The sequence below is a fragment of the Hevea brasiliensis genome, chromosome 2, assembly GCF_030052815.1.
Source record: "Hevea brasiliensis isolate MT/VB/25A 57/8 chromosome 2, ASM3005281v1, whole genome shotgun sequence".
Classification (NCBI taxonomy): Eukaryota; Viridiplantae; Streptophyta; class Magnoliopsida; order Malpighiales; family Euphorbiaceae; genus Hevea; species Hevea brasiliensis.
The window spans coordinates 84133775-84153309 of NC_079494.1; positions in this window are offsets into that span (position 1 = coordinate 84133775).

Here is a 19535-nt window from a genome sequence, read left to right on the forward strand (position 1 = left end):
TGCCTCAGCTTCAACAGATTGCTCAACTGAGTGATCACTTTTTTCCTTAACAGTCTGGAGTAGGATATCTCCTGAGCAAATAACACAAGGAGATTTCCCTTCGTTAGTTCATATTTATGATGTAATGCATTGTATGTAACAAATAAGGATATTGAGCAGTTGTACTTAGCAAAGAAAAGACACAAATTCACAAGTCAAAACATACTTCAAAAATTTTGCTCTGATACCACTAAAACATGTCACACCTTACCCCTCTATAAGGCATAACATGATCCCGTAGAATACCTAATGACCTACCGAACTTCACCTACCGATAACTCATTAAGTACCCTACTAGGGATTTTAAAACAATTTTCTTACTTTTTGAAGTGGTGAGCATTTTCTAATAGGTATTAAAACATTTAATTAAAGTTTATAAACTAGTTAAAATTTTTGTCCCTTTTTATTTTTCCACAAATTTTAGAAAAATTTCAGCAGAGCGCCGTCTGTATTTTGATAAAACAGTTCTTCAAAAACCTGTGAAAAGCACTTCTAATGATTTATCTCATCAACTTCATCAAATCAACCTCCATCACAACCAATTTCAACATCATTTCTCTAATTCCATAAATTCAAATCAATAATTTTCAATTCAAATAACATCCAAAATAATACTAAGTAATTTCATTCAAATTAAAACACAGTACTTTCTTTCATACTTCATTAAAATTAAAACAAATTACATTCATTCAAAATTTACATTAGAAAAATCCAAACCAATATTATTACAAACTTTATACAACTGCCCATGACCATTTTCTACATTTACATGCATCAAAATTATTTTTATAATCAGGGTATAAAATATACTCGATAAAACTTAAGAGAAGGTGGCTCCACAATCCTTAGCAGCTCACTCTGCTACTCCTCTAGTCTCTATATCTGCGACAGCAATAGTAGCCATCGCTGGGTACTATGACTCAGTGGTGCACAACATACTAAAATAATATTTATGCAGAATTTAAATCATATTTATTCAAAAATTTAAGTGAACATGAGATATAAATTCAAAACATGACATATAAAATTTTAATCCAAACAATTTCATTTTGAAAGTCTCAAAACAAATTTCATCAAAACACATAGTTATATCATGCCATTCGAAACAATAATCATCTCAATAGCCAGAGGCTTATGAGAAGTCACATCATAAGGCTAGCTAGCTCAAATATATGGGAACCCATTCTTTTTCTTCTTCTACTGGCACACACCTCAACACTTCAACCAGAGAAAGAATCAAAATTCAAAACTGATTTCCCCCAATAGTCATGCTAGTGAGGTATTCAAATATATGGTCATGACACTGTGGTTTCAAAACTATCTTAATAATTTACTAAACATTTATTTCCATTTCAAAAACAAACAATTAATATTTCAGCGATTTAAATCAAAAGCATAATAAACATTTCAATCCAATTGTATCACAATTTAATATCTCAATTCATTCAAAAAAAATTTACGGAAGAAAATTTATAGAAATTCTATATTGTGCACAAACATTATACAAGTCGCCTCTTGGCCTTTACTCGATGCCTCGGGTTCTTTCCCGGTATTCCTTTCCACTGAAACACACAGTTTCATAGTATTTCAGTATCACAATTTATCATAACTCCAAAAATAAATTCAAATCTACTTATACCTAGCTTTAATATGCTAAACTTGACATTCTTTAAAATTTGTATTTTGGGGTTACTATTCATGATACTATTCAAGTCAATTTGATGACTTTCTAATGCTTAATAGGTATGGAAATTCCAATTTCACTCACATACCACATTTTGGTTACCTTATTTGTTGGTTTTGGTTGTTTTCTCAAATTTTAAGTCTTTTAGGCAAAATTGTAAATTTTTAGTTTTGGTGTCCTATTTTACACTGCTCCATTGGTCATGTTGCTGTTAGAATGTGGCTATGTTTTCTTCATAGAAATTGTTCCTTATTGTCTTAAATTTATTTCCCTTTTTGAATCACTCCATTTGGAGTTTTGTAACTCAAGTTATAGCCATTTGAACATGGCTGGCCGGATTGGTCTAACCCAGATTTTCTGGGCACCAACTTGGTTCTGATAGTTTTAGGTCACTAATTTTGGGTGGCTAAATGACTTGGTTAAATGCATAATTTGGACTTTTATTCTTCATGAAAGTTGTAGGGCTATATCTCAGCTTGCTACTGGTAAAATGTCAGGTCATTAAGACCAGTCTAGCCCAAGTTATGGCCAAATAAATAAACACTATTCATTTAATCATTTTTTGTACAGGTCAGTTTGCTTAATCCGAATTTGGTCAATTTGTTCACTATGCTATGGTCACTTTTTGGGCATGATTCCTCAATGAAAAATGTGGCATTTTGTGTCTAGTTTCATTCCCAATTGGCCTCACACCAATTTGTAGGTAAATTTTCAGTGTTGGTCCCTGAAAGGGACCTTGGTCATGCTGCCTGTAGAATGTCCATAGCCAATCCGAATTTCCATTTGGTTCCAACACTTCCAACACACCACAATTGGTCATACATGACCACTTTTCAGCTCAAACAAGGTCAAACACATCATTTGACCAATTCTCAAAATTTTATCTCCCAAACTCTAAGTGCCAAAAACCCTAACTCATAAAATTCAAACCTAATGCATTCTAAACATCTATCCATAGTTTAAATACTTAATTCAACCTAAGCAACCATTCAAATGCATCAAATTCACCCATTTCAAACCCTAACTAAGGCTGGCTAAAATTCATGTTTGGTCCCTCAACCATGTTTTCTTTTGATTTGTTTCAATTTCTAAGTTTGTTAAAGCATATTTGCATGAAATTTAAAGAAACAAATTAGAGTTTATTACTAACCTTTGTGTAGTAATCTCCAACTCCCCTTTTCTCCAAATTGCTTTCTATTTCTTGCTCCTTTACACTTTTCAAGGTGCAAGGATGAGGTTTAAGTTGATAATTTAGAGAATTTAATGGAAATTTTAAGGTTTTAAAAGCTTAGAATTAAGCTTTAATGGAAGTGGAAAATGGAAAGAGAGAGAAGTGAGAGAGGGAGATATGGGGTGGCTCAAATGAAGAAGAAGAACCAATTTTTTTTCTTTTTATTTTGTGTTTTAATTATTAAGATTTATCCCCAATTTTTTAATTATTTAAATATTAGATTTATTGCATCATGCATGATGTCATGCATGATGTAATAACCTTTTTCAACCTTTTTTTATTTTTCTTTTTTTTTTTCATTTATTTTTCCTTAGTTCTTTAATTAAATTCTTGATCCCAAAATTTTCTTTTCTCTAATTTTATTGGACAGTTAGGTCAGGAGTCAGCTCTAGGGGTGAATTGACAAAATTGCCCCTCACTGGTTCGATTCAGTTTGTAATTAATTTAATATTTCTTCCGAGTCCCTGACCTAAATATTTGACCTGCTTAACAATTCTTTTTTTGTGATTTTCTCTTTTTCACTGTGTTTGCAATAGTCCTAAGGACCGTGACATCATATTTTACTATTCGAAATTTGAGTTTAAATCGACCTCGCAGTCCTTCTCGAGAAAGTCACCCATCGCTGTGACTCACAGCTCATTTAACTTCTTGTATTCTATTTTTCTTATTTATACTTAACTATTTGAAAATTACTAATTATTTGTTTTCAGGGCTTATCTAGTTGTCTTAGATGTGGTTCTAATTCTCTTAATTATCCAGACTGACACTGGTCACCGGAATAGTGAAATATACTAGGCTATGCAAATAGGGGTATTACATAAAACACATTAGGCTAGAGGATAGAAAGAAAAAATGGGGTAGACCTAAATTGACTTGGAGGAGAGTAGTACAACATAACCTAAAAGCATTACCAATTTCACCTTTCAGTCCTTCAATTAAAATCTACAATGATGGCTAAGTGGGTACCAGCACTTAGCATGAATTAAGATCACAAGAAATTAAATCAATGAATGAATCTCAAATCCAATAAATAAAACTTAGTGTTCATCTATAATAATAATTACAAGCATTACTCTCCCAAATCCAGAATAAGAAAACTACTCACTTATGGTGAGTTCAGCAAATATCATGATAAAAGGTAAAAACAGTAAAAAGAAAATCATGTAGAAGAAATAAAATAATAAAAATCTGTCTAGGGAGATGAAATGAAGGAACCGAAGAGAGTTTGTAGCTTTGATCTTGTGGAGCTTTAGCTAGAAAACTCCTTGTGGTACTGATGTTTCTCTCCTCAAGACTGCTGGAGAGAGTTTAGAGTGTGGATTTCTCTCCTTCAAAACTCCTCAAAAGTGCTATCAAAAGATAAAAGAAAGCCTCCTTTTTTCTGATGTTTTCTCTTCTATTTATAATGGTTGCTCTAGGGTTAGGTCATTCTGAGTCCAAAAGGCTTTTGGAGTCTCATTTGATTCAGAAAACAAGAGCGGGAATTTGAGTTATAAAACTGGTTACCACATAGTACATGGCCCGTGTGTCACTACACGGGCCAGGGCCGTGTAACTACACTGGCCAGGGCGGTGTAACTTGCTAGAGTGGAACTGTGGAGTATTGTATTGGCACAAAGAGTTACATGGGTCTGTGCCAACTATTTAAGTCTATTAGTTGCCTGTTTAGAACTTCACCTCATTTCATGGTGTTTTAACTAATTATTTCTCTATACAAGACCATTAATAAGCCACAAATAACCTGTTTTATTGGGATAGATTTGAGAAACATTAACTCCCCCAAATTTGCCCCTATTGTGAGTAATTGTGATAAAGAGACTCAATTCCAACTCCATAGGTATATCTCAATTTTCTATCTCCACTAATATAGCATGCATTATTCAAAAGATCAAAAGGTCTTTAAAAAGGGTTGTAAAGGGGCTAAGGGGATAATGACTTGGTTACCAATGAATGGTTTTTAGGGAATGCAAATATGAGGATACCATGTATGCATAAAATACCAAGTATACTCAGTTTGTTTCTACATATTTTGTATGGAGAAGAGGGGCTTTTGGTTTTTTATAGTACCAAGCATGCTTCCATGATACTTATCTTAGGACTTCTCCTTTTTTTTTTTTATGTCCCTTTTGTCCTCTCCCCCAAACTCAATGCTTTTGCTGGGTTGGAAAGGCAAATTTTTCTTCAATTTTAATTGCACATTTGCACTCTTTCTTGAGTTCTACATTCTCTCTTCTTTTTTTTTTTTTTTACACTTACTATGTTGTTTTACTTATGCATTTTGCTTCCTCAAAAGGGTATGATAGGTGTTTAGGTTAGGGGCTAGGTAAATAACATGGGTAAGCAATAAATTCTAAGGGATAAATATAGGCTTCAAGTTGACAAGGGATATACATTTTAATTAGGGGTGGCTAAGGCTTAGTGAGGCTATAGCAAAAAATCCCTTAATCATTTCTTCATCAAGCATATGCTAGGATTTCACCTTGATAGGTCTAAGAGATATGTTCTAGAGCTAGTGAGGCATTTTTTAGGTTTGCTTGTATTTTAAAAATTGTTCTCCTAATTTTACAAGTTTAATGTAATAAATTAATAGTTATGAAGAGGTTTAACTAGTCTAGTTCCATTAAAGAGATTAGTTTTTTCACAAACAACATGTTAAAATCCCTTTCTGCCTATCTAGATACGTTCCTTCCTCTGTCCTGTGGAGTCTAATTATTAGCTTACTAGAAATTTGTTATAGTGCTAAGTTTCACAATTTAAAGTCCAAAATTTCTCAAAAATTTTCAAAAATTTTGATACACAAGAATAATGTAGCTGAATTTAAATAATGTAATGATGTGCATGTAATGATATGCAAATGTAATGATGTGCACTTATATCCCCCCCAAACTCAAACCAGACATTGTCCTCAATGTTAAAATAATATGCAAAATCAGAGAAAATGTATAAAGATTATAAGGAAGCATATTATTTATTAGGTATTGAAAAGTTTGGACATTAAGCATATAAAAGAGACCTATGATTGCAACTTAGGACTAAGGCATGTAAGTTATTACAATAAAGATCCTACCCTATAGTCCTAGCTCTAAAAAGTCTCTGATGGTGATGATGGCAATGCTGGCTCCTCCTCCTGATCATCTAGCTTCTCCATTAGCATGTCCAATTTGTTGTGGGCTTCCTAGAGGCTATCCTCGATTACTCGCATTTTGATTTATATGGTGGTCTCCATGCACTGTAGGTATGCGAGGATTGGATCTGTTGGTGGTGGTGTGTATGGAGGCACTCGAACAGGGGACTCTTGGAACATCCACTCTTGGACTTCTTCTTGAGGCTGCAAAGTCTCGCCAGGTGCTTCTCGTGCTTCGTCTCTCCGAGGGATGGCGTTCCCTTTGGCATCCAGCAAGTAGCAGGTGTTGCCCATCTTCTTACATATCCCCATGGATATGTAGATGGTTTGATCTATTCTTGACATTCCAGTGACAGAGCGCAGCCTGTGATGTCCTGGAATGAAGTCGAAGTGGAGGGCAATGGTTGTGACAAGGCCACCAAGCATGATGTGCCTGGTAGGCTGATGACAGAGGCAGTGGAGATGGTTGCACAAAAAGAAGCCATTGCTGTAGTACTGTTCGGTGACCATACACCACAAGAAGAATAGCTTGTTGGCATTTACAATGCCAAGGCTGTCGCCACGGCCCATGACGATGTGAGCGGTGAACCGATGCATGTAACGCAGGGTTGGACTTGTGATGCTCGTAGATTTGGACTTGCTGGAGTTATATGGCTCAGTGTTCGAGGCAATGGAACTCTAGAAGTTGATGCTGTTGTAGAGCATATGGTTCCTAGGAATCTCCTGGTGGCCAGCGCTGTCAAAGCCAAAGATGGCATTGAACTCATCTATGTTCATCACCCGGTCGACACCGAGGAGGCAAAATTCAATCCTGCCACTATCCTCCATTTCGGTAGGCCATAAGGTGCCTTGAAACTGCCCAAAAACTCCAGTGTGGTGTCCCGGTATGCTAGAAATTGGAGTTGGGCGAACCTTATCCACCCGATGCTATTGAGTAGCCCATTGATTTCATTATGCAGCCCAATTTGTTTTAGCAGCGGAAAAACCATGTATTTGGTGGAGCTTATTTCATGAGTGTGAAGCCGAGTGCACATTGCCTTGTGGGCATCATCACGGAATCCCTAAGAAATGGAGATTTTGGGTTGTGGAACGGCTTGTGGTTGGGGTTGCGGTGGAGGATGGGCTGGTTGAGATGGTTGGGGAGAGGCTACCCTTGTTCTTGAGCGTTGGGGTGGCGATTGAGGTGGAGAAGATTAGGATTCTCCTCTTTGCCTCGAGGAAGAGCCAATTTTTCTCGCAGATTGCTTTGCAGGAGCCATTAATGTGTTTTTGGGAAGGAGAAGAGCAAGGTTTGGTGAAGGAAGATAAGATTTAAGGGGTTTTTATAGGCTAGGAGGGGTGAGATGAAGGGTTTTACCTTTATGAATGGTTTTAATGCAAGAGGTGCATTTAAAGAGCCGTTAGGACTCTTTGTTTCGTGCATTTCACGCCTCAGGAGTTGCATCTGTGACATGATACACGGGTCATGTATCACTACACGGGTCCCGACATGTAGGGCCGTGTAAATTTTTGCCTGAAAATTTCAAATTCTATTGTAGTACACGGCCCATGTAAATGAGTTTTGGGACCCGTGTAACTTTCAGTTTCCGGAGTTACTTTACTGGATATGTTACATGGCCCGTGTCAAATACAAGGAGGCCCATGTAACTCCCTGGCCTTAAGTTATTCTGGTAGAGACATTACACGGTCCGTGTAAATTGGGCTATGGGCCCGTGTAACTTTCTGTCTCCCTCAGAGTTAAAAATGCAAGAAATTTACGGACTTCCAGAAAGTTACACGGGGTGTGTAAAACTAGTACATGACCCGTGTAATTTTGTAATTTTTCAAATTTTTGTCAAATGAAAAATTTTTATCATCACAACACATGAAATGGATGTAAAGTTTAGCAATAGAGCTACTTCCTTGGTTTTGTCCAATTTTCCCTTTTGTGGTTTTGACTTGGTGATTCCTTTCCTCTCTTGTTCTCTACTCCCCTTTCCAAAAAATCCTACAAAATGAAATGCTAATGAGTATGAAACAAAAATCAATATGAGAAAAGAGAAAAAAAAAAGTTTAGAAAAATTTTTAGGTTGCCTCCCAAAAAGTGCTTGTTTATAGTCTTTAGCTGGACTTTGCTTGTTTATGGTCTGTCAGTAGGATGGCCGAGGGTGCAATTGGCTCCCATTTCTATGGGTTCTCCCTGATAGTAAGGCTTCAACCTCTACCCATTGACCTTAAATGTACTTGAGGTTTCGCTCCACACTTCTACTACTCCATGTGGGAAGACTTGGTTACCTTGAAAGGTCCAGACTATCTTGATCTTAGCTTCCCTAGAAAGAGTTTCTATCTATAGTTGAATCAGAGGACAAGATCTCCTTCTTTTATTTCTTTCCTTGCTTTGCGCCTGTCATGCCATCTTTTGGTTTTATCCTTGAAAATTTTGGCATTTTCTTATGCATCCTATCGGATTTCTTCCAACTCATTTAGTTGTAGAAGTCTTTTCTCACCAGCAGCTTTGAGGTCAAAGTTTAGGATATGAATTGCCCAGTAAGCTTTATGCTCAAGTTCAACAGGGAGATGGCATGATTTTCCATAAACTAATCGGAAGGGTGTTGTGCCAATTTGGGTTTTATTGTTAGTAGTATGCCCTAGAGCATATCATTTAGTATGCATCTTGTACTTGTTTTATTAATAAAAGGTGTTTTCACTTTTTCATTTACATAATATATTTATGTGTAATAGAAAAGGTCCATTGATATTTTGTTAGAAATTCTATTCTTAAGTTGTTAAGAATATGAGTGACAGTATTTCTAGCACAAAGTATCATAAATAGGTTCACAATAAGGACATGACTTATCCAGAAAGGTTGTAATCATGTTTGCTCCCAAGTTATTTATATGATATATAAATAAGATGGAATGGTGAGTCTCATGCCATATAACAAACATGATAGGCACTTATACATGATAAGTAGGCCGAACCAGTGACATTTATGACAAACACATGGAGTTTACTCTTGTCAATGTATTGTCATAAATCATATCAGTGCATATAATCTTTAGACCTGAGATAGCACAGTTATCTTGTATATAGGTGCTTTGAGTTTGATACTGATTTCATACTTGTACTGTATGGAGGTAGGTGTTGATCAAGATGGAATCTGTTCCTCTAAGTAAATAGGGATAAAATCCTATGTTCATTTAATTGTTCTTGATATTTCAAGTTCCTGGCCAAGACAGACAGATTTAATCAAAAAAGAGTTTCTGATGAGAAAATCTTTTAATCAAGAACTGAAATTAAAAGAGAACATAATATTCATAGCAAATGGGGTTTGACATAAACCATGACTCCAGCTTGAATTGGGATTTTGTAACAGAGAGATTCTAGTGCATGGTAACATATGATTATAGGTTTATTGAAGGTAAACCTTATTACTAATTAGGTGGCCATGGCATGCTATGCTAGGTGTTAACCATGGTCTATGAGGTGTATAAAATAATTTAGAGAAATCATTTACTGTAAGAAAGAGTTCTGATGATATTAAGAGTTGATATCATGTCTCATTGCCAATTATTTCCTGGTTTTGCAACCACCGCAAGTGCACGGATCGCTAACAAGTAATTAAGTGATGAGTAGAGTATCGTTTTAACATCCTCCCTGTACCAATTCTATAAGTTCTGTTGCTCCGGTGACCTAATGTCAGTCCGAGCAAGTCAGGATGTCTAGAACTACACTTCGGTGATAGTGAATAGACATATAATAATGAAATAAATAAAAATAAAATATGAGAAAAATTAAAGAAAAATGAAAGAAAGAAAATGAAACTAGGTTAAATGAGCCGGCACCGTAGCGATGGGTGATCGCACTGGGAAGTTACAGCGAAGGTAATTGCCAACCCCAAGACTACGAGAAACCCTCGGAATTAAATTTTTAGACATAATTAAAGGTTTATTGAAATGTAATTAACACTAGAAATATCAAAGAAAAATTAATAAATTAGTATAAAGAAAAATAAAAAATTGAGAAACAGACAAAAATTGGTGTTACCGAAAAATTAGAAATACAACCCGAAGCGAGACATTTTGGTTTTTTGACACCTAGAGTTGCCTTTTGACCTCAATTTTCATTAAAAATAAATGATATTACACTTTGAAAATGTCATGAAAAATTAAATTGTGATACATTATGTAAATAGTAAAAGAAATGACATAAATGTACAAATTAGGTAACTTTGAATAATTAAACAACAAATTAAAGTTAGTGCTCCACTAACTCAAGTCTTGGGACACCTATTTAAGTCATTTTTGGACAAAAATCATCATCTTCAACCTTGAGAAATAACTAGCCGAAATGGGTCCTCCATTGAACCTCCATGGCCGAACTCCTTCCATCCCCATGCACTAATGATTTAGCCATCATCTCCACTTGGTTGCTTCATTAAAGCTTGCACGCTCACCTTGAGGAAGATATTGGGAACCAGAAAAAGAAGATTTGGTGAATTTTTAGGGAAGCTCTCAAGAGGTAAGTGTCCAAATCCTCTCCCTTGCTTTAGTAAACTTTATGTTTAGGTTGAGGTGAGTAAATTGGTGAAGATAATGGAAGAAATTATTGAGTTATGAAATTGTTCACTTTCAGCAACCATGAAAGCTTGATGTGTTTGAGTTTTTCTTACCTCTAATGGATAGGAATTAAGGTTGATTAACTCAAATGAAAGTTGTAGTAGGTTAATGCCCAAGTATGTGTATGTTAGTGCTTGAATTAAGGGTTTTAAAATGGGACTTTGATACTTTAGTAAACTGCCATGTTTGGCAGCCTTTAATCTCATGAAATTATGTGTGAGTTTATGAAATTTATTGATAAAATATGGTGGTGTTGAATTATGGGCAGTTTGTGTAATTGCCATGGAAGTGTATGTGCAATATAGGTGTTGATGTATATTGAATTTGGGTTGAAGTAAATGTTGAACATTAATGGTGTATTATGTGCATTGAGCACTTGAGTGTTCTGCCCAAAATGCTTTGGTAGAATTGTGTTGAATATGTATAGAAGTGCCATGAATGAATATTGAAGTATTGCAAGGAGGAGGATTGTCAAATTGGAAGTGTGATTTTCATATGCAGGTTGTGTTTTGTTGGCAGTACATAAATTAAGTTATAAGTGCAAAATTGTGAACCCAATTAGTATGAGGTCAATGGGAGGTGAAAATAGACACAAAATAGGCCAACTTCAATGTAGAAATGTTGCCAAAATTCTTCCTAGAAACTGGCCTTAAAAAGGACCAAATCCGGAATTGCAACCTTACAAACCTAGAAATTGACCATATAAATAGTAACAATTCAACTGTCCATAACTCACTCAAACCAAGTCCAAATGACCTGAAATTTTTACCATGGAAATTTTAGACATAGAGCTACAATTCTTATGAAGACACCAAAGCCCAGAAATGGCCAGAACTAAGACAAATTGTTTGCATAAGTTTGGGCACAAAAACTGCTAGAACTGAATGTGACCTAAAATTGACCAAATTTTGCACTAAAGTTGCAATCTGTCCAACTTTCGTAAATTAACCATATCTTGGTCTATATAACTCAGAATGACCTGAAATTTGTGTCAAAAGTTTAATAAGACATGTCAACACCATATTTTGGACGTTCAGCGAAGTCAATGAAATTTGCAAATCGACCCCCAACTGATATTCTTTGGTTACAAGTAACTTGATTAGGAAATAAACCAATCCCGCTTCTGGTCGAATGATTTCTGATCTCCCAACAAAGGAGATCACACTAATATCAAGTCTCTATGCCATCCAATCTCATTTCGGATCTCTCGTCAAAGGAAATCAAAGTAACATCAGGTCTCCGTGCCATCCAGTTTTATTTCTGATCTCCCTTTTATAAATATTGTGGAAAATCATTTAATAAAGTTAAGGTTGCAGTCCAACTTAATGGTGTTTCCAAGCTTAAGAAGTTAAATCAAGTTTCCAATTCTGATGATCTAAAGTTCCACCCGGTGTTTGGTTCCACTTTAGGCCAATCTTACGCTTATAATATTTCTCCGATCTCTCATACTTAGATTAATAATCATTTTTAAGTTTGATGTTCTAACATGTTCAGACAATCAAGCACTCGTACAATTTGGATGCTTTCCGATCTCATAAAGAAATTGAGCAAAAGAGATTTCATTTCATTTCAAAATAAAAAGTACAAATCATTCAGCTAGAGGATCACCCCTAGCCTGTTCTACATCAACATTTCGCTCACCCTCTATATCTCCCTCAGGCTCCTCGTTGCTCTTGTCCTCGGCTTCTGGGGCGAGCTCATTCATCCAAGAAAAATCCTCCTCAGGATACCGTTTCTTCAGCTCGGACATAAGGTTGTTATGAGCATTCACATAAGCCCCGGCCTCCTTCGTTGTGCTCTCTTCTTCCTTAGCTCGAAGCTCCTCATCCTTGGATCGGAGCTCTTCCTCCTTCGCCCGAAGGTCTTCAGCATGACGAGTGAGATCGGTAGACCAACTAGCTCGAGAGTCTTCGAGTTCCCGTTCCACTTCAATGATCCTCTCCTCATAACGCTTCATCTGATCCTCCATTCTAGTGATGCAGTCGTTAGCAGAGGAGAGCTGAGCTTGTGCAGTAGAGGCATCTTGGACTGCCTTAAGGATCTCTTTCTTTAAGCTGTGGGCTTTCTCTCTAAGAATATGCTAGTTTACGATGACCTCTAAACCTAAGCTCATTGTTTGAGCTAAGATATCATCCATGCTCTCCTCTGCCAACCGATTCTAGTCTTCTTGAATGCAAATGGAAGCCCCCAAGACTTTGGCTAGGTTGGGTTTCCCCCTAATAGAGCGGTTTCTTTCCGATGACTGGATCAGAAGTTGCGTGCCCCGGGAAAGTGCCCTAACCATGGGACCGGAAGACTCCCTTTCTACATGGGAAGAGGTCAGAGGAGGAGGGGGAGGTGGAAGCTCGACCTGTTGTGGAGCCGGGGGAAGGACTTCCACCTCAAGAATCGGTTGCTCCTGAGGTTGGGGGGGAGAGTTCGACACCTCTATTGATTCACGATGAGGGGTCTGACCATCGACAGTGGCGGGCCCCTTCATCGTCCTCACTTTTCTAGAAACCTCCCTCTTTCATTTGCGGCTCTCCTTGGAAGCATCACTGCCTGCCATACCCGCACGAAAAAGAAAGTCAGTTAGTTCACTAAGGTTCAGAGACCAGAGATATGGATAGTACCAGGGCCGTGGTTAGAGAGCTAAAGCTCGTATTCTTCGCCAGTGACTAGCCGCATCATCCAATGCTACAGTTCAGCCATCACTGCGTCTAAGCAAGAGAATTTTTGAGTGGATGCCTGAGACTTTAACTCTTTCACCACGGCGTCTTCATCCTTATTTAATGTGATCCTTTTTGGAATCGGAGCGACCAGGTGTTGCCAACTCCGGGGGATCCCCTCAAAGCCATTCTGAATCTTGCTCCTCAAAATAAAAAATCGGTTCTTCCAATTCTTCTGTGGAGAAGGAAGATCAGTAAAGCGAGAGCATTGGGGCTCAACTTGGAAGAAACAAAACTCATCATCCTTCCTTTGGGCGAGCCTATGTAGCTCGGTAAAGACTTTGGCTGTGGGTTCTAGTCCCTTAGCTCGGTAGAGGCCCCAGAAGGCTATTAGAGTCCGCCAGGAGTTCGGATGCTATTGGGCTACTGAGACATGGTGGAATTTTAGGATGGCTTTGTAAAATTTGTCCAAGGGAAAGCGAAGCTCGGCCTTCAGTTGCTCTTCATAAACCATGATGAGATCGCCCTCATCAAAGAAATGGTCGGCCCAATGATCGCCATGGCATTTGATCAGTTTGAAGGAGTTGATTCGTAGATTGTACTCCTGGCTTATAGATTGGAGATCGGCGTCCCTCAAGACGGAAGGCAGATCATCAATTGGCAAGTTGTCTCTTCTCAAAGATGCCCCCCGCCTCAGTCTGGCACCCGAACTAGTTACCGGGACGAGGGATCTGCTGGCTTGACCACCCAATCTAATCACGTTACCCTCTTCCGAGGTCCACGAAACGTGGATAGAAGACAGACTCATAGCTCTCTGACCCTTGGTGCCGCTCATTTTCAAAGAAACCAAAGAACTTTAACCAAGGAAAGATCAAAACCCTTACCAGAATGTGATCGGTGTCGAAAAAACTTGAAGAAATGAGAGAATTTTGGAATCACTCGCAAAGTGCTGAAAATGACATAAGGGAGCAACTGACTGACCCTTCCCCTATTTGTACCCGTCTGAGCATTCAATGCTCACAATGTCCCAAGAGATGCATCAGTTAGCAGAATCCACCCGCTTTCTTGACACGTCGCAGGAAGATTCCAGAAACACCATAAATAAAATAAAAGGAGATCGGCTGGCTAAGATCGTCGGATTAAGGCGAGTGTTCAGAGTTACAGATCGGCTAAGGGTGATTTAATTAGGAATCAAATCGGATATGCACATCAGAGATCAGAAATTAATCAAGGCAATAATTAAATGATAACCATAAAATAAAATTTCATTTCATTTCCAAAGGGTCAAATTACATCATTTGGGCAATCTCAAGAGATCGGATTACATCATTAAGAACCTTTAAAGGTCAGATTACATCATTTGGGCGATCTCTAAAGATCGGCACTACATCCTACCTTGTAAGGACCTATGTCAAGGCCTAGTCTTGTGGCTGAATCAAAAGATGTGTTTGATCAGAAAGCCAGCCATAGGCACCGGATAGATGTGCAGCTCAGATGGAGTGACTATGACTCCCATGATGGTAAGTAGAGTCATCGTTGATGTCATCGACCAAAACCGAGCTGCAGTCGGGACGCCCGATGTGGTGAGGAGCCAAATGAACTTCAAGAGGCAGTCACCGATATTAAAAGGGAAATTAGTAGTCCTCTCGCTCGATATCAGTTCACCGATTATATCAGTAGACTAATTCGAGATCGATACGATCGACATTTTCGAACTTGATCGGTAAATTAGTCCGGTCCTCTCACTGTTATCAGATGTGGTTCTCATGATTCTCCGATCACCGGGATCATAAATTTTCAGTCGGGGAGCAAAGAGAATATTCGAAAAAAGATCAAAAGTGGTCGCCATGGCCGGAATGTTGCCAGAGAAACTAGAACAGGAGAAGTGAGAAAAGGAAAAAGGAGAAATGTAATGTGGGAGAGATTCCCAGCTGAGGCGTATATATAGGAGGCCTGAGCATTTATTACTTGCGGAAACTGAAGCGGATGCATCGGTAACTGAAGAATTAAATACTTTGACTGAGGCAGATTGGATAGAAGGGAAGGTTATAGAATGGGAGAGGTCGGGAAAGGGGCCCGACATGAGAGATCGGAAAAGAGTCATAATAGAGAGATCGAAAGGAATAAGAGATCGAAAAGCAAGAAGAGGATGAGATGACTTCCAATAACTCTCTACATAATCAGAGCCGAGGTAGTTAAAGCATTGCAGGCATGATCAAATCTTCACCGCACGCCTCATTTGCAGAATCACCCACATTGCTGACAGGCGCCAAAACAATTACGACAGTTCTGTACATCACAATCCCCACCATTGATCATACTTGCAAGAACAGACTCGGAACCCTTGGATCAAGAACAGGCTACACGTCCCACGCTTTTTATTCTCAGCCCTCGGATCCATCTTGTAAGGCAAGACCTTGAGCCGTCGGATTACGAAGAGAAAGAACAGATATTCTGTATAGGATCCCAGCCATCCATTTTGATTCTCTTTAATTTTAAGACATCGGATCATATCCTCGGAAATCCAGACCGTCCATCCGCTTGGGGAGATCCTGATCTTTCATTAGTAGCACCCGTTCCCTATAAATACCTGCATGCAATACTATAGAAGGGACAAAAAAAAAGGGCGGTGATTATAGTGGAAAGGCTCTGAAATTTAATTCAGTCTTGCTGATTTGCCATTCTAAGCTTGCATAAAAATTGGGAAACTTCATAAACTAGTTTTCTCGAGTATCTCCATTGATAGAGAGTTTTCGAACCCTGAAATCCTTCATTTTCAGTTTGTTCATCACTTTGCTATACCATTTCTGTTCAGCCTTGTCTTCATCACCCTATCACTTACATATTCTTCTCTCAGCTTGACCTCATTCTAACCAAGTAGCCGTAACTTCGACTTAACTGCATTTCAGCCTGGTTCTCGCAATCTCAAAATAAGAATTGGTCCCGGAACCATCAGCCTCTAACGTAACAATATTTGTGATCTCTAAAGTCAGTTTGATAACCTTGACCTCATACAGGTAAGTATCTAGACTATCACCTTTCTGAACGCTCTCGTTTTATGTTCTTTGTTTTTATTCTCAAAATTCTCACTAAGTTCAGTTATACTAAAAATCTCCATGTGGATCCTTTAGGCCAAAAATTACTTTCTTAAGTTTACTTTTTCTATTCTCCAATTCATGTTATTTATTTGTTCTTAGTTTTTTATTTCCTTCGAATATAGATGTTCCGATTAAAAGTAGCTTCTAGGCAATTTAGCAAAGTGTTGGTGACAGTATCCTAACGTGATAATGTCTTTTGAAATAAGTAAAATAATCAAGGAATGAATAGGGAATCAGGAGAAAAGTCAAGAGGTCAGGCTATTAAGCAAGTCTAAGAAACAACATAATAGAGTGGGAACCGAAATAAGGTTGGACCTCAGATTAGTAACCGAGAGAGATCGGATGTAGCCAGCCAAAGAGTTCGGACAAGGTAGTCATATAAGAGATCGGTGAAAGACTTAATCTTAAACTAAATACTTTAAAAGGTCGGAGGAGAGTTCTTACCTAATCCTCAATCAAATAAAAAATGGAGATCGGAGGAGAGTTCTTATCCGAGATCCTTAAACCACATTTTTTAAGAGGTCGGGGGAGAGTTCTTACCCGATCCTCATTCAAACAAAACATGGAGATTGGAGGAGAGTTCTTATCCGAGATCCTTCATTAAAAACCTTAAACCACATATTTTAAGAGGTCAGGGGAGAGTTCTTACCTGATCCTCATTCAAATAAAAAGGCGGAGATCAGAGGAGAGTTCTTATCCAAGATCCTTCATCAAACTTTAAGCCAAGCACCCAAGAGATCGGGGTAGAGTTCTTACCTGATTCTCACCTAAATTAAAACAGGGAGATCGAAGGAGAGTTCTTATCTGAAATCTTCCGCTTAAAACTCTAAAAACATACCTAGAGATTGGTGGAAAACTTCTTATCCGAGTTCTCTTAACAAAATCTAAAATTAAAACAAAGCAGCTCCAACACATTAAATAATTTTACTCAACACCAAATCACTAAAGGGTCATCTCATGAATTTATGTTCTTGGGACAATCCAAAAATAAGTGAAATATCAAATATTCCTTTATTTTGCACAAAGGATTAACATTATCACTATCCCAACCCCCCTAATTACCCTTTTAATTTACAAAAGAGCATAATATTAAATCTGTTTCTTCATTGAGGGACGAGGCGGGGTGCCTAACACCTTCCCCACCCGTATATGGACCCCGAACTTAGAATCTCTGTTTTCGAAGTGGTTTCTTTTAATTTATTCTCACAAATGGTTTTCTTTAATTTCCCTCAAAATTAATGTGGCGACTCCACTGGGGTATTGGTTTTTCCTTAATCCTTGTTTAGAGGTCCAAAAGCAGATTTAATTTTGTGCTCCTATAAATTAAAATCGTAATTAGGTGGGCTTAACTTACAAAATTCGAAAGTCTCAATATATTGGTTATTGTTATTCTTTCTAACCTTTTTTTTTTTTTTTGCTTATTTTGACTGTCTTATTTATTACAGCAACCTTTGTAAAAGAAAAAGAAGAAAAAAAACTCCCCCATACAGGGAAGAGGTAAATATGTCCCTTCACACACTTAGTACTTACACAATGTCCTAACACACTTCAGCCATATACCCGGGCTTTCTCACCCTTTAGGAAAGTAGGAGGGAGTCATGTAGCGGTACTCGTGGGTTTTACCCCGTTAGTATCTGTGAAGGCTTCTGCTCAGATTAAAACTCGTTCTATTTATTATGATACCCATAGAACTCTCCCATTAGTATCATGGTGATGGAATGGGGCTCTACTGGTTACAGTAGGGGTAATTTGGGAACCTGTGGCTTTTAGAAAATTAGACCTTGAGCTAAACTATCACAGTAGTGGGAAGCCATAGCAAACTACCTCATAACATAGAACTATTCAATTAGATAGCACTTACTCGGTACTAGGATTCTCCCTATTGTAGGACAAAAGGGACATACTTGCTCTCACCCTACTCTGTTTGTGTTTTCTTATGTCTTTATTTTTAGGGTAATCTTGGATCATACCATTAGGAGGATCTACACATTTTCCTACTTTGATAAATGTGTAGGTATCACCCCGCCAACAGTATAATTCAAAATTACCTGAATTTATCCTGCTAATAAGTCTTCTCCACAGGCATCACTGAATTAGGGTCTGCAAAAGAATAAACATCAATTTTAACATGGCATCCTCTAGTCAGTCAGCAGAATAAGTTCCTAGACCAGAACAGAATGCTAAACCATGGTCTGGACCACCTCATAGTTCAATGCCCCCGCAAAGTGATGTCACCAGGGCAAATACTAGCTTGTTACCTCCGTTAGACCTAAGCAAAGTTTAGGTCAGAATAATAAGTCTCGAGGGTCTATCTAGTTGTTGGAGGTCGCTTCCCGATCACATTAAGGCAAAGTTCGAGGAAAAATACGGAAGGATCGCGACCTTGATACGGGTCAAAGTTCAAATTCCAGCGCTAAAAGCCATGCTGTCAGTTTGGAACCCCAAGTATGGAGTGTTCTCCTTCAATGACATCGATACTACTTCCACTATGGAAGAATATCAGGCGCTGTTGGAAATTCCTTAAGTGGCACAAAATCGAATCTGCCTACATCTCGAGCAAAGGCAGACTTGGAAACGGTTCGCGCATAAGTTAGGAATTCCCCCAGAGGAAGCGAAGGCGAGAGAAACTGTCAAAGGGAACACACATGGGTGGTATTGGACCTACCTTAAGAAGCAGTTGGACCTGTACATCCGAGATGAACAATGGGGGCAAGCTTCATTAGCACTAACTTTGGGGATCTATGGCCTGATTTTATTCCTTGGGCCTTCGAGAATTATCACCTGCGGTGTCACGGAGATCTTCTGTGCAGTAGAAAAGCAGAAGGTCAACCCGATACTAGTAATCCTTGCAGAGACTCTGTTGACTCTTACTTACTATATACAACAAGGCAGGGGATCCATTAAGTGCTGTTCTCAATTGTTGCACCTCTAGATCATCAGTCACATGTGCCCTATAGAGACAAAGGGTTTAACCTGTTACCCAGACCAGCCTCTTATTGAGAAAATGACCGGATTAGTAATCAGCCCAAAGGACGAACTGCAGTGGCAAGAGCGGATTTTAAGCTTTACTAGTCACAACTACTGCTGGAGGAAATTGTGGGTGCTAGGTCTACC